The sequence below is a fragment of the Chlorocebus sabaeus genome, chromosome 16, assembly GCF_047675955.1.
Source record: "Chlorocebus sabaeus isolate Y175 chromosome 16, mChlSab1.0.hap1, whole genome shotgun sequence".
NCBI lineage: Eukaryota > Metazoa > Chordata > Mammalia > Primates > Cercopithecidae > Chlorocebus > Chlorocebus sabaeus.
This window is the reverse complement of record NC_132919.1, coordinates 40448812-40463901: the sequence shown is the minus strand read 5'-3', so window position 1 is coordinate 40463901 and position 15090 is coordinate 40448812. Positions and strand designations below refer to the sequence as shown.

Genomic DNA, 15090 nt, shown 5'->3' with positions numbered 1-15090 from the left:
GAGTGCTCACATCTGAAGTCCTAAAAGAGAACGGGACTTTTCCTAAGATGTTCCAGGAGGTCAGCCATTAGCACAGAGAGGACACCTGCCACCTCCATGGGGTGTGAATAGCCCACTCACATCCCCATAGGTCAAAAACTATTTTTGAATTGTCTAATTTTTTGCTTTTTGTTTTTTTTTTTGGGGGGGGGTGTTGGTTTGATTCGGTTTTTGAGACAGAGTCTTGCTCTGTCACCCAGGCTGGAGTGCAATGGTGTGCTCTCAGCTCACTGCAACCTCCGCCTCCTGGGTTCAAGTGATTCTCCTGCCTCAGCCTGCCAAGTAGCTGGGACTACAAGCGTGCACCACCACACCCAGCTAATTTTTGTATTTTTACTAGAGACGGGCTTTCACCATGTTGGCCAGGCTCGTCTTGAACTCCTGACCTCAGGTGATCCACCCGCCTCAGCCTCCCAAAGTGCTGGTATTACTGGCGTGAGCCACCGCACCCGGCCAAATTGTCCAGTTTTATGAGATGAATTTTTATGTTAACGTCTTCAAAATGATCACTACTATATGTGAATTTTACCAGTAGTCTATTTTTGACATGCCTCCCTATTCATTTCCCTTCAAGGCCTTAGGTTCCAGAGCCTCACAAGGATGAGAGGGCTGATGGTGACAGTGGCAGTGACCAGAAGTTGGGTGCCCTTCCCAAAGCCCCTGGAGGGAACTCACCACTGGCACGAACTGCCAGGGCCCTGGGTGTCAGCCTAGTGCCCGCCCTAGGAGACTGACGTGGAAGGCTTCTGGCTTCAGTCAAATGCCATCTCACTCATTTGCCTCTCCTTTCTTTCTTTTCCAGAATTAAAGCTATTAGGATGATTCATTCTCTTATTAAATCAGCTCATGAGAAAAAGGGAAGTCACCAGAGTTCCCATACCTCTCTCCACCAAACATAAGCCACCCCATGGCCCATTCCCCATATGCACTTAATAGAAATGCTACCACAAGGAAGAAATTCCACTAAGAACCCCACTCTTCACCTTTCCTTTCATGTCTCAAGAATTCACCATCCATGGCAGTTTTCTAAGTTTCTAAGGCTGCCAGGGAGGAGAGGCAGTTTTCTAAGTTTCTAAGGCTGCCAGGGAGGAGAGGTGAGTTGGAATTTAAAGATAAGTACCCAAATAAAATGGGATAGGAGGGGCAAGACTCGCATGGCTCTTAAATCCACATACATGCAACCCTCAAAGCAGAAAGTAAAAATCCATCCAAAAAAAAAATCCTTCTCTGTCTCTGCCAGATCTCCTCAGCTCTGCCCCACACTTAGAAACAGCTGTTTCCCCAGAACTCCAAAAAAAACTCTCATATGCTCCATCCCTCATTCTTTCCAACACTGTGATCTGTACACTTAATCTACCTCTAGGCTCAGTTTATCCCTCCCTGGGATTGTCAAATAAGAACAGTAACAGTCAAATAATAAGAATCCTAACACTACAAAGTTATAAAGCACTTTTGTAAATACATCTATGGACTCAGCCTCCTGGCTTTGGAGCTCACATCCTGCCTCCTCAGCTAACCAGCAGTGTGATCTTATGCAAGTTAACTTAACCTCTCTGTGCCTCGGTCTCCTCCTGCATAAAGTGATGATACTACTCTCTCATCTAGGATTGATTACATAAATTAATATTCCCAAGATGCTTAGAAAGCTTACTGGCATGCAGTAAGCATGCAATAAATGTTAGCTATTATTATTATTTATTTTTTTGAGACGGAGTTTCGCTCTTGTTGCGCAGGCTGGAGTGCAATGGTGCAATCGCGGCTCACTGCAATCTCCGCCTCCCAGATTCAAGTGATTCTCCTGCCTCAGCCTCCCAAGTAGCTGGGATTATAGGCATGCACCACCATGCCCGGTTAATTTTGTATTTTTAGTATAAATGGGGTTTCTCCACGTTGGTCATGCTGGTCTCAAATTTCCAACCTCAGGTAATCCGCCCACCTTGGCCTCCCAAAGTGCTGGGATTATAGGCATAAGCTACCATGCCCAGCCTATTATTTATTTATTTATTTATTATTATTATTATTATTTTTTTTTTTTTGAGACAGACTCTCACTCTGTCACCCAGGCTGGAGTGCAGTGGTATGATCTCATTGCCACCTCTGCCTCCCGGGTTCAAGTGATTCTCCTGCTTCAGCCTCCCGAGTAACTGGGATCACAGGCGCCCACCACCACGCCCGGCTAATTTTTGTAATTTTAGTAAGGACGGGTTTTCACCATGTTGGTCAGGCTGGTCTCAAACTCCTGACCTCAGACGATCCACCTGCCTTGGCCTTCCAAAGTGCTGGGATTACAGGCGTGAGCCACCGCGCCCGGCCATTAGCTATTATTAGACTATCGCGAGAATCCTGTGCCACAGAGATTATTCTTACCAGCTCTATTTAACATATGTAGTCAATAGCCATGTGTTGTTGTGGAGTATAATAATAGATTGGCCTCAAGAAAACTACAAATAAAGCTTAAGTGACCTGCTCAGAATGACACAGCCCACACACAGCAGAGCTAAGACTGGAACTCCAGTCGTCAACTCCAATTTGCACACTCACACATTTCACACTTTAACACACTGTCTCCTTCAGGCATGGAAATTTGAGAAGTCCCACGGATCAGCATCAAAACCAGATTTCAATTCCATAATCTCTAGAGAGCGACAGTATCTCCAGGAAGTATTTCAGGATTCACCAAACGAAATTCATTTCCATTCTTCTTCATAGTCCAAGAAAACACACCAAAGCTGCCTTAGGGAGAGGGTGGCACCCCGTCAGAGGTGTCAAGGACCATGCAAGGCCAGCGCTCACACTGGCCTCAACAATGTTTCAGACAAAAACGGCTCCCTTGGGAGGCTCCAAGGCTGTCAGCGATTTGCCAAAGGTCAGTACAGATCATTTGGGAACGGATTTGTGTAGGCATGGCCTAAGACACATGGACTTCTGCCAAGCCCATATATTTTTTCAAAACATCTGCACTGTCTTCACCCTTGATAAATAGCAGCCAGGCTACAGAAATATTTCCCTTACACACAAAAGCCTGCTTTGCCACCACAACTCATTGAAATGGATGTTTCCAACTTGAGAAGAACTCTTCAATGAAAACATCTAAAAACACCCCAATCTTCCAGCAGAAGCAACAAATCTGGCATTCAGGAAACCTTTAAACACGAGTGAATAATATTTGTGGAAACAAATTATTTGGTAGACATATGCCCTCATGCCCAAAGTCTAACTACATCTAATAAATAGGTTAAGCCCGTTTCTTCTAGCTCTATTATGAACATTCATTAGAAGACATCTGCAAAAACATTTTCGTAAAGGTCTTCTCATATTTCAAGACTGTGATGAACTCTTTTGGCCATGCTGAAAAGAACTGGAATAAAAAGAATTTAACATTGTAGCCCTGGCTTTACCGCCAAGTAGCTGTGTGATTTCACAAAATGAAAATAATAACAATAACAGTAGCAGCTAACATTTAATGAGGACTTACAATATGCAAAACACTGTGCTAGGGGCTTAACAAGTATTTGGTACTAATTAACAACCATTATGTAATATTTTGGCCATGCATGGTGGCTCACACCTATAATCCCAGCACGTTGGGAGGCTGAGGCGGGCAGATCAGTTGAGGTCAGGAGTTCAAGACCAGCCTGGCCAACATGGTGAAACCCTGTCTCTACTAAAAATACAAAATTTAGCTGAGCTTGGTGTGGTGGTGGGCGCCTGTAATCCCAGCTACTCAGGAGGCTGAGACAGGAGAATTACTTGAACCTGGGGAGTGGAAGCTGTAGGCGACAGAGCAAGACTCCATCTCAAAAATTAAAAAAAAAAACAAAAAACAAAAAAACCACCAACCAAGAAACCATTTGGTAATATTATCAGTCCCACTGTGTCGATCAGGAAACTAAGACTCAGAGAGATTGAGTAACTTGCCCCAAGAACGCGGCAGTAACTAGCAGAGGCTGGGATGAAGCACAGGCATTCTGATTCAGTATTCTTAATTACATACCATCGGTCTTTTCAAAGCACTTAACGACCCAGAACCTCAGATTCCTCCAGAAGGCAACCAAGCAAGCAGTCTTCAGAATCCTTTCCGGCGGTAAAATTCAGTGATTCTCTCTTTTCAAAATCAAATGAATTTATAACTTTGAGAAATAAAATGTAATGATGCTCTAGTACTGCTAAGAGGGAAGGAAACATCTGTGTATGCCTCACCCAGAACCAGTCAGGGGAGGAAAACTGCTGATTTTCTAGGGTAATGATGCCCTGTGAACCAACCAGACTGGCCTCAAGCCGTCTCAGGAAAAATGACAATTTGAAATTCTTAGAGAATCCACCAACATGCAATGGTCTGCAAGTTCACAACTATCAGTTCTCAAACTTTAATTTGACTTTTTTTTTTTTTTTTTTTTTTTTTTTTTTTTGAGGAAACTCATATGCAAGAAAATGCTGCACCGTAGAGGCTGATCTTAAGGATGCCAGTACAAGATGTATGTTGACTCTGTGGCATGCTTACACTTGCTTTCCTCTCAGGGGTACACCGGCTCAGGGAAAATCCACCCAGCCCAGGCAATCTGTTTTAAGACTTCCCTAGCCCGAGGCTCAGTGGTCCTATATGGGTGGGGGTTTTGTCCTTTGCACATCTGATACTTCATACGCTCCCTCCTCCTCATCATCACCAGCCCAGTCTCTGGACACACGAACACACAAGTGCTGCCTTCCCAAATTCCATCTCAGACGCATCTTCTTCCTCTCTCTGCTCGGCACAGGAGTTCCCTGTTCACGTACCTTGCCATCGGCTGACACAGCCAACAGTGAAACTCCCCCAGTTGACCCTCCCTGGAGCTCACTAGCTCTCTCCCAGCTGTGGGTACAGCCTGAAACTGAAACTAATCTCAGACCAGAGCAAAGTGAAATCATTTCAGGAGCCTGATCACCCTACATGACCACAGAGAGGCTTCCCCTTAACAGAGCTCCAAATCCAGCTTGCTGGTCACCAGGAGAAAAAAAAAAGGCTCTGCAGTGCCCTCCTAACACCAAATACTTTCTTAATGAATAGGGAATCATGGGATTCAAGGAGGAAGCAAAAGTTCTTGCCATCATGTTTGCTGCTGCTACTTCTTATTTGTACAAGTCTATTTCAGTTCACCCCATGAGCTAAAGTTCACCACCCGGTATTATTTTTAAACTCATTGTCCAGCATCCGTTCATATTTGGTTCACTCTTAATCAGATTATCTTCCAAGAGCAAGCTTTGTTCTCTTCTGAGATCCCTGTAACCATCGTGCTCTAATGTGGCTAAGACTGTTATACTATATGTTTTTCCTAAATTTGAAAAATGAAGGCTTTTACTTTTGTGCTTGGGCCAGGCACGGTGGCTCACACTTTGGGAGGCTAAGGCGGGCAGATCTCTTGGGCTCAGGAGTTCGAGACTAGCCAGGGCAACATGGTAAAACCCCGTCTTTACTAAAAACAAAAAAATTAGCTGTGTGTGGCGGTGTATGTCTGTAATCCCAGCTACTCAGGAGGCTGAGACACAAGAATCATTTGAATCTGGGAGGCAGAGGTTGCAGTGAGCTGAGATCACACCACACTGCACCCCAGCCTGGGTGAAAGAGCGAGACCCTGTCTCATAAATATATAAATAATAAAAAATAAAAACACTTTTGCACTTGAAACAATAAAAAAGAAAAAAGAAAAAGCCATTATGACTGAACATAATGTCAGGTCTTGATGATCCTTCAAAGAAGTATAAATATTGAGAAGGATCCTAACCTGTGTTTTCTCTTCCTACCCTTGCCCCCAGCATACTTGTGGGCACCTTTCTTTATGACTGGGCAGTATTACGAAAAAAGCCTAATGTCAGCTTAAGTAAAACAGAATAAGAAGGGTTAAGTGCACTGGTCCAACAAGGGCATGGTATGGTCAAAGAGAGATTAAGTCTTGGATTATCTGTTATTTACTCATTCATCCAACAAAGTTTACTGAGGGCCCCATATATATGTCTAAAACTCTTCTAGGTGCATCTAGGAGATAACCCACTAGCTCCAACTGAGAGTGCCACTCTCAGAAACACGGTGTATATAGGGGCTGATGCTTTCTGTATTCCAATACCAAGACAAATGCTCCACTACTTCCAGGTTTCCTGAGCTCTCCTCACAAGGCTTGGACTCCATCCCGTAGAGCTGTAGGTCCCTCCCAGTGAGCACCCCCGCTGACGCTGACCGGGAACACTGCAGGCAAGGGTCCCAGCTGTTGGGCAGACTCTGTTTGTGCCTTGGCTCACTCATTAATGGATGAGCTGCTCAGTGTTATCAGGCATTCTTCAATCACTGCAACAGTCAAAGGCGAGGTTAGGCCAGATTTAAGTAATCTTCTAGCTCAAAAATTCCAGCTCCTTTTATCCTCCGATCACCAAGTTGACATGGACCTCTAGGGGCCTCTACTTCATCTTCCTGTCTCCAGACGAAACCTCTTAAACCACAAAGACAAATGAAACTTGTTCCCATTTCTGAAGACCTTCAGGGGAGGCCATTCCCCTCTGTGCCTATGAGTCACTTTTCTTACATCTCACATCCTATCTGGAATGTCTTCCTCATACCTTACTTGAATCCTCCCTCCGTAGTTTAAATTCATTTGCCTCTGGTTCTGTTTCTAAGTGCAGAGAGACAAGACTGAATCACTGCGTTCTGAGCAATGACTCTTAAGAGACTTTTATGTCTTTTTCACCACGTTCACTGCAGGCATTACAAGAGGTGGCAGTGTTTCTCAGCTATTAAAAACCACAAAGGCATCAGGAAAGCTGACCACACTGCCCAGTTCCTGCCTCACCCTGGCAATGGTGCTACAGAATCCAGAAAACCTGACCCTTCTCTGAAACCCACACGCTGGCCACTTAGCTCTACTCAGAGTTCACCAAGGGGGAGAACAATGTGCTCCCATGCCAGATCAAAAGCCCAGGAGGCAGCAGCCACTTTTTCTTGTCCTCACTCAGCTCAGACGGCCCCTCCTCCAGGAAGCCTTCCCTGCCCTAACTCCTCTTCTGGCTGGCAAAGTGCCCCCTTCCTCAGTGCTTTGTCTTATCGCAGCACTTGCCACAGCAACTGAAATTCCAGGCTAACATGTTTGTCTCTCTTACTAGACAGGAGGCATCTTGAAGGCAGGGCCCACGGCTTGGTGATCTTTGTGCTCCAGGATGGGCCCCAGCAGAGTATCTGGCACTTGGCCTGTGGTTCTTAGCAGACTCTGTTAAGCTGAACCCTCCAGGCATGTTCCAGTGATGGCTGGACATTGCACTGGCAGCCCTTCAAGCAGGACACAAACCCCACAACCCCCCATCTCTACCGTCCCCGGCCACGACCACTCCCTGAGCTCAGTAGGGGTCTCTCTGACCTTTTTTTTTTTTTTTTTTTTTTTTTTTTTTTTTTGAGGCAGGGTCTGGCTCTGACACCCAGGCTGGAGTGCAGTGGTGCAATTTCAGCTCACTGCAACCTCGGCCTCCCAAGCTCAAGCGATCCTCCCACCTCAGCCTCCTGAGTAGCTGGGACTACAGATGCATGCCACCACACCCAGCTAATTTTTGTAGAGATGAGGTTTCACCAGGTTGCCCAGGCTGGTTTAGAACTCCTGAGCTCAAGCGATCTACCAGCCTCAGTCTCTCAAAGTGCTAGGATTACAGGCATGAACTACCACACCCAGCTCTCTCTGACAGTTTCTCTAAGGGTGTGGGCCTGCAGCCAGACTTCCTGAATTCAAATCCTGGGTCAGCCACTTTCTAGCCATGTGATCTTGGGCAAGTTATTTAAACTCTTGATGTCTCTTATGTCTCTATTTCTTCACCTGAAAAATTGGTATAATATCTCATAGGTCCTGCGAGGATTAAACGAGCTGATCCATGTGAAGCACTTGGAAAGGGTCCGACCCCTCTGTGAGTGCCGCAATGGTTATTTCCCAAGCCTATTCCTTCACAGAAACCCTTGGCCCCCACAGCTTCCACCTTTTTTTTTTTTTTTTTTTTGAGATGGAGTCTCACCCTGTCACCCAGGCTGGAGTGCAATGGTGCAATCTTGGCTCACTGCAACCTCCACCCCCTGGGTTCAAGCGATTCTCCTGCCTCAGCCTCCCAAGTAGCTGGGACTACAGGCACCTGCCGCCATACCTGGATAATTTTTTGTACTTTAATAGAGATGGGGGTTTCACCGTGTTGCCCAGGCTGGTCTTGAACTAACTCCTCAGTTCGGGCAATCCTCCTGCCTCGCCCTCCTAAAGTGCTAGGATCACAGATGTGAGCCACTGTGCCCAGCATCTTTTTTTCTTTTTTTTTGAGATGGTGTCTCGCTCTGTTGCCCAGGCTGGAGTGCAGTGGCGTGATCTCGGCTCACTGCAAGCTCCACCTCCTGGGTTCAAGCGATTCTCCTGCCTCAGCCTCCTGGGTAGCTGGGATTACAGGCACCCACCACTACGCCCAGCTAATTTTTGTATTTTTTTTTTTTTTTTGAGATGGAGTCTCGCTCTGTCACCCAGGCTGGAGTGCAGTGGCCGGATCTCAGCTCACTGCAAGCTCCGCCTCCCGAGTTCACGCCATTCTCCTGCCTCAGCCTCCCGAGTAGCTGGGACTACAGGCGCCCGCCACCTCGCCCGGCTAGTTTTTTGTATTTTTTAGTAGAGACAGGGTTTCACCGTGTTAGCCAGGATGGTCTCGATCTCCTGACCTCGTGATCTGCCCGTCTCGGCCTCCCAAAGTGCTGGGATTACAGGCTTGAGCCACCGCGCCTGGCCTAATTTTTGTATTTTTAGTAAAGACGGGCTTTCATCATGTTGGCCAGGCTGGTCTGGAACTCCTGACCTCAGGTGATCCACCCGCCTCGGCCTCCCAAAGTGCTGGGATTACAGGCGTGAGCCACCACGCCCTGCCAGCTTGCACTCTTGACTGTCTATTGGGCCTGCCCCCATCCCCTCACTAGGTTCCCTTCCTCCAGGGAACTCTGCCCTGTTCCTCTGGACCAATGTTAGCATTAATTTTATGCCATTCAACCCTCCTCACTGGTTATGCCTCCTCACCCCTGCCCCCAGCTTTTGGGGCAAATTTTCCAAAGAAAAGGGAGAAGAGTTGGTTCCACAGCAGGGCTACAGATGCTGAGTCATTCTGCCCCCAAATATGCTTAGCTGTCACCCATGACATTTCAGTCTCCCCACCCCCGCCTCCAGTGTGCGGCCCTCTCTGCTCATCATTCAAGCGCCTCACCCCAACCCCTCCCACTCTTCCAAAAACCATCCTCAGCCCCTACAGTTTTTACCAAAGATTTCCTTAATAATGAGCCTCAGAATTTGTGTACCCCTGTGCAGAAATGATAATAATAATAATAGCTTCAATGTAATGAACACTTCCTCTTTGTCTGGCATACATGTGACATCTCTTTTAACTCTTTCTAAATATAGGAAACTCAGGCACTTGCAAAGTCTTAGAGTAAGATGGAGAGCTGGGATTCTACCTGGGGATGCCTAACTTCAGATCTTACACTCTAAACAACTAAGCTATGATGAAAATGTGCAAAAATAACTCAGTTGCTTCCTGGGGGTGGAAGGTAGGCCAATGGAGTTGGAACTTTTTTTAGTTATTTTTATTTTTTATTTTTTATTTTTTGAGACAGAGTCTCACTCTGTTGTTCAGGCTGGAGTCCAATGGCACAATCTCAGCTCACTGCAACCTCTGCCTCCCGAGCTCAAGTGATTCTCCTGCCTCAGCCTCCCAAGTAGCTGGGGTTACAGGTACGCACCACCATGCCTGGCTAATTTTTTGTATTTTTAGTAGAGACAGGTTTCACCATGTTGGCCAGGCTGGTCTTGAACTCCTGACCTCAGGTGATCCACCTGCCTCAGCCTCCCAAAGTGCTGGGATTACAGGCAGGAGCCACCATGCCCAGCCTAAACATTTTTATCCTACCAAGAATTCCTCAAAGACCCTTGGTGCTGCCCCAATGGAAATGAAATGGTCACATTTATAAGAAGGGAGTTTATGTTTACAAGGACTGTTATCACATTTATCATTTATGACCTGCTTTAAAGATAAGACATTTAGCTGCATCATCAAGAGTCTGTGATAATGCTCTGACACATCAGAGGTTCTGGGAGCCTGGAAGCCAAGGGGATCAGAGGAGTACTGAGTGAGCCAACACAGCTAGCATCCTGAACTCGCCAACCCATGGTAGCCAGGGCCACAGCATGACTGAGAAGTCATGGCCACTGGGGAAGGTGAATCCTCAGACACTGCAACAAGGATCTTTGCATGCCACCAAGAGACTTTCAATTCCCAAGTCAAGGACCACTGGACCACAACCCTTTAGGGTCTCCAATGCCCTTCATTTTATTTTATTTTATTTTATTTTATTTATTTATTTATTTATTTAGGAGATGGAGTTTTGCTCTTATCATCCAGGCTGGAGTGCAATGGCACAATTTCAGCTCACTGCAACCTCTGCCTCCCAGGTTCAAGCGATTCTCCTGCCTCAGCCTCCTGCATAGCTGGGATTACAGGCACACGCCACCACACCCAGCAAATTTTTGTATTTCTAGTAGAGACGGGGTTTCATCATGTTGGCCAGGCTGGTCTGGAACTCCTGACCTCACGTGATCCACCCGCCTCAGCCTCCCAAAGTGGTGGGATTACAGGCGTGAGCCACTGAGTCCGGCCTCCAATGCCTTTTATAGCTCTTACTTCCCGGCCTCCAATGCCTTTTATAGCTCTTACTTCCTGTAAGTGCAAGAGCTAGTAAAACGGAAGCACCACCTCCTCCAGCTCACCTTGGATAGTCAGAGGTGACCCCTGTCAGACACCCAGCTTCCTGTGCCCAAGGCTCTAGAATGCTCCTGCCTCTGTTGCTTATTACCAGAGCAAATGTAGGAATCACGAAAGGAAGAATACCAGTGTGAGTGGTGCCATATGCCAAACACTGTGCTCTCTACTTAAACAAAGAAAAATCCCCTACAGGTCTCTGTGGGGAACTTGAGCCTAAGGAAGTCTTCTGAATGCCAAGGTAGAGAAGTCACAAATGGCAGATCCTCCTAAAGCTCTTCCAGCTCCCTAGCAAGTGTAGACGCCACAAACACCTATGCAGCAGCCCAGGGCCTAGTGAGCCAAAAAAGGAAAGGCAGGCCAGGCCTCCTCTGGGCTGCACTGGGGATAGCGACAGCAGCCCTCTGGCCCCACTTGCCTTCAAGAGTCCGAAGGGATCTAAGGAACCGACAATACTCAGATCATAGCCTTGGACAATTCTGCCCCAAGACCTCCTTAAGAGGCATCTTTCACACTTAACACTCTCTACTAAAGCACCTCAACCCCATTTCCCCAAGAACAAGCTGGAGCTCTTAAAGGCCTGGATCTCACACCCAGCTGAAACACCAGAATATCCACCTCCACCCAAATCCATTTACCTCTAATTCAGTGATCCTAGCCCAGTGCCCAGGGCCTTGTCACCACACAGACAGCAAAATGAGCCCCGGGAAAAGGGCTACCTCATCTGCCCCCATCCTCTAGCTAGCTGTAGGGAGCTGGGATCCATCCAGACACTCCAGGTCTCCATGGCCACAAGCCCAGAGTTGCATAGGGAGGTCATGAGAAAAGACCTTAGAAGCAGTCTGCTCTTTGAACCCTGGGATTATTCACTGACCAGCCAAAAAGGTGACAACTGTTCCTGATAGCCCAAGTCAGGCCGGTAACTCTAGGGCAGGGGTCTCAATGGAGGTCCTAGTTCCAAGGGGGTATATTAACTGTCTCGTATTGAATACAAGTGTTTCCCTACACACGTGCATTTTGGAGGGAGAGGAGTTAGAGCTTTCACCAGATTCTCAAATGGGCCCATGACTCCAACCTCTGGCCCTAGTTGGCCTGACCCAGGAGCTGGGGATACAGCTCTAGTCATATCAACATCCCTGGGCTATCCTTGCTGTCCAGGGTCTCTCTTCTATTCAAGGATGTGCCCAGGTCGGTAGCAGTATCCTGTTTCCTTTGTCCTGACCCTTCCAGCTGCAGAAAGTGGACAGGGAGGTTTCACATCCAGCTCTCCTGCCCAGGCTCCAGCTTCCTGGAGGCCCGAGCCAGGTTTCTCCCAGCAGCACCTCTCCATCCCAGAGATGGCACCCTCCATTCAAATTGAGGTACCAGTGGGACTGACCCCCAACAACAGAGAGGACCCAGCTTCACACTTGATCCAGCAGGGGCCCAACCGCATGGTGACATGACTTCCTCCATGAGAGAATTCCTGGGGCCCCTCACCTCCTTCAGGCACAGCTGGCTATAAAGAAAAGGGGTGAGAGGCCCAGAACATCTCCCTGAGTCCTTTCTCCTGGGCCAGGTGGCTCAGGTGCTTCGGGATCACCCAGGGAAGGTTCGTTCCTCTGGCTACAAGACGCTGCCTGCTGATCAGGTGGGGAGCACGGTGGATGGTCTTCTTGCATCTATCGCCTCTAGGACATCCTGTTTCTAAACTCCCAGGGAGTCCCCTCACCTTCTGCCCCACCAAAAAAAGGAAAATCTAAACCCTGTCTCCCCTTAAAACACATTCCTTCTCAGGAATTTCATTTCAGTGCACGTTTCTCGGAGCTAAAACTTTTTTTAAGGGGAAAAGAAATGGGCAGGGCAGTGCTGGGTGTAAGGCGACCATGCGACTGAGAAATGGAAGAGGGCGGAATGAATAAACGCCGACACCAGCCCCTTGGAGCTCAGAGCCCGGGGCACAGGAGCCGGCGGGGCGGGGGAGCAGGGGCGGGGACAGCGCATTCCCAACTTTCTCTGGCCGAGCTGACGGGAGATACAGCTCCCAGGGGACCGGGAGGGACCAAAAAAGGCTGAGCCGACCTGTGACATCGGCGGGGGCAGGAAGCGAAGCTCCCCTCCCCCTGAAAGGCGCTCAGCTCCCATCAGGCGCCCCCGCCTGCCGTCGCCGCCCAGCCTGCGCCCCCAGGCCCGGGCACTGCAGGGAGGGGCGCCCACACAAAAGAGGGAGCCGCGGGAGAGGGGACTCGGGCGGCGCCGGCTCCGGGAGGCCTCGTCTCCCTTCCTTGCGCCGCCGGCCCGCGCCCCCCCAGTCTAATCGCGCGCCCCGCTCCCGACCCCCCAGATGCCCGCACGCCCCCCGCGCCCGGGGCCCGGGATGAGGTGGGGGCTCGGGAAGGAAGGGCGGGCGGGGACCTGCCGCACGCGGAGCTCCCGGGGAGCCGCGCCGACAGTCCCGGGAATCAAACTCGCGACGGCCCGGCCCTCCCGGCGGCGCCTGGGCAACGGGTCCGGAGAAGGTGGGGCCGCCGGGCCGGGGCCGGGATTGCGCTCGGGGCGCCGGCGAGGACCGCGCCCAGGGCCGGGCGGGAGCCGCGGGAGCGCGGGGGTCTTACCGGGCAGCGCCACGCGCGTCCGCTCCGCGCGGGCCGCAGGGGCCGGGCCGCGGGCCGGGCGGGGGAGGGGCTGCAATCCGCAGCGGCGGCGGCGGGGCCGGGCTCGGCGGCGGCGGCGCGGCTGGGGCGCGGGGAGGCGGAGAAAGCGAGGCGAGGCCGGCTTCCTAGCGGCGGACGGCGAGAAATGCAGCTGTCCCTGCGCGGCTGCCGACAGGGCCACAAGTGGGGCCGCGCGGGGAGGAGCGGGGCTGCGGGCGGGGTGGGGGCCAGGCTGCGGCGACCCCGGGCCGTTTCCCGATGGCCGGCCCCTTTCCAGCGAGGAGGGAAGCGGACCTGGGGGTCCGGAAACCTACACGGTTGCGGGGGGTGGAGAGGGGAGCACCCGGTGAAGACTGGAAAAATGCCCTCCGTGTCCCTCCCTCCCGGGCCGCAGTGACTCCCCAGCTTGTGGGCAGGAGGGCGTGAGCGGGGCGCCTCGACCTCCCGCGCAGAGCGGGATGCGGGGCATCCTGCCACTCCCAGCTGCGGAGAGGGTGGGCGGAGGAGACCTGAGACCTCCGAGACTCCGCGGGGAGCTAAGAGTAGGGCTGCCCGACAGGTTCCAGGTCAGTGCCAGGAACCCAGGGTGAGGACGCACAGCTGGGGCTTGGGACACAGGTGTGGAGGAGGGGCAGCTCCCTGGAATTAGGGCCCTGGAAAGGAAACCAAATCGAATGCTGAGGCCACAGGAGATGGTGGGAAGGGGAAACAAATCAAAGCTATCACTCGTCTACACCTGCCATCTCCCATTTTCTTCTCCCCCAACCTCCCCTGCATCCCTGATCACTTCAAGGGCTGCTGAGCCCTGGGAAGATTTTCCATGGAAGAACTTGTTTAATAAATAGGAAATTGACCTTTGCTATTCTTTTCCCACGTGCTTTCGTTTCAGACTCCAATTTGGGAGTGGGTAGCCTGGATCAGGTGGTGACCACCAAGCACCCTGCTACCTAGGGGATCTGAGGAGGGTGAAGGCCAGATGCAATCTAAGCTATGTCCCCAAACAACTTGCAAAGGGTCTGCACCCTCCTCCTGGAAAAGTCTGCCTTACAGACCCATTTGCCCATCTGGGCCCAGACCCCAGGAATAGCCCCCTCTCTCCCTTCTGAGCGCTTGCAATTTGCTAGCCTTGCTGAGACTAGATCGACACGCTCAGCCTCAGAGACAGCTGATGGTAAAAACCACAAACCAAAGTGCCCCAGACACCAATGTGTTTCCATCATTTGCATGTCAAGGGTAAGTTTCTTCAGCAAGTTGGGAAACTGGGAGGGGGAGAAATCTCAGAACCACACCCTCCTCGGGAGGCCCAACATTAGGGTAGCATGTTGAACGGAACTCCAGGACTGGGTTTCCAAACCCCTCTGAGGATCTCCTCTCTCCTGCTCCTCTCTCCCCACACTTCTCAATTTGGGGGAGGCAGGGTGCTTGAAATCCCAGAAGATGGTTTTCAGGCCACAGGTTAAAGATTCTTAATCCGGAGGGACTAACCCATACGTCTACACTGACTCCTGGCTCCTTTCCGAGGTTGTAACTGAGAGCTCAGGATTAGTCCTCCTGGCCAATATAGTCTAGATTATGTTATCAAGTGTGTTACCTTATACTTACTTAGTGCAGTTCATTTGTCACTTTTCTGCTTACTTGCAAG

General features: G+C 50.1%; 1 protein-coding gene across 1 annotated transcript in view; it reads right to left on the bottom strand.

Annotated features, from left to right (window-relative positions):
• Window positions 1-13597, bottom strand: part of CUEDC1 (CUE domain containing 1) — a 94433-nt gene extending 80836 nt beyond the window's left edge. The window contains exon 1 of the mRNA XM_008011345.3: window positions 13410-13597. The gene's annotated coding sequence lies outside the window, so the exon portion shown is untranslated. The remainder of the gene's footprint in view (window positions 1-13409) is intronic.
• Between the last annotated feature and the right edge of the window lie 1493 nt (window positions 13598-15090).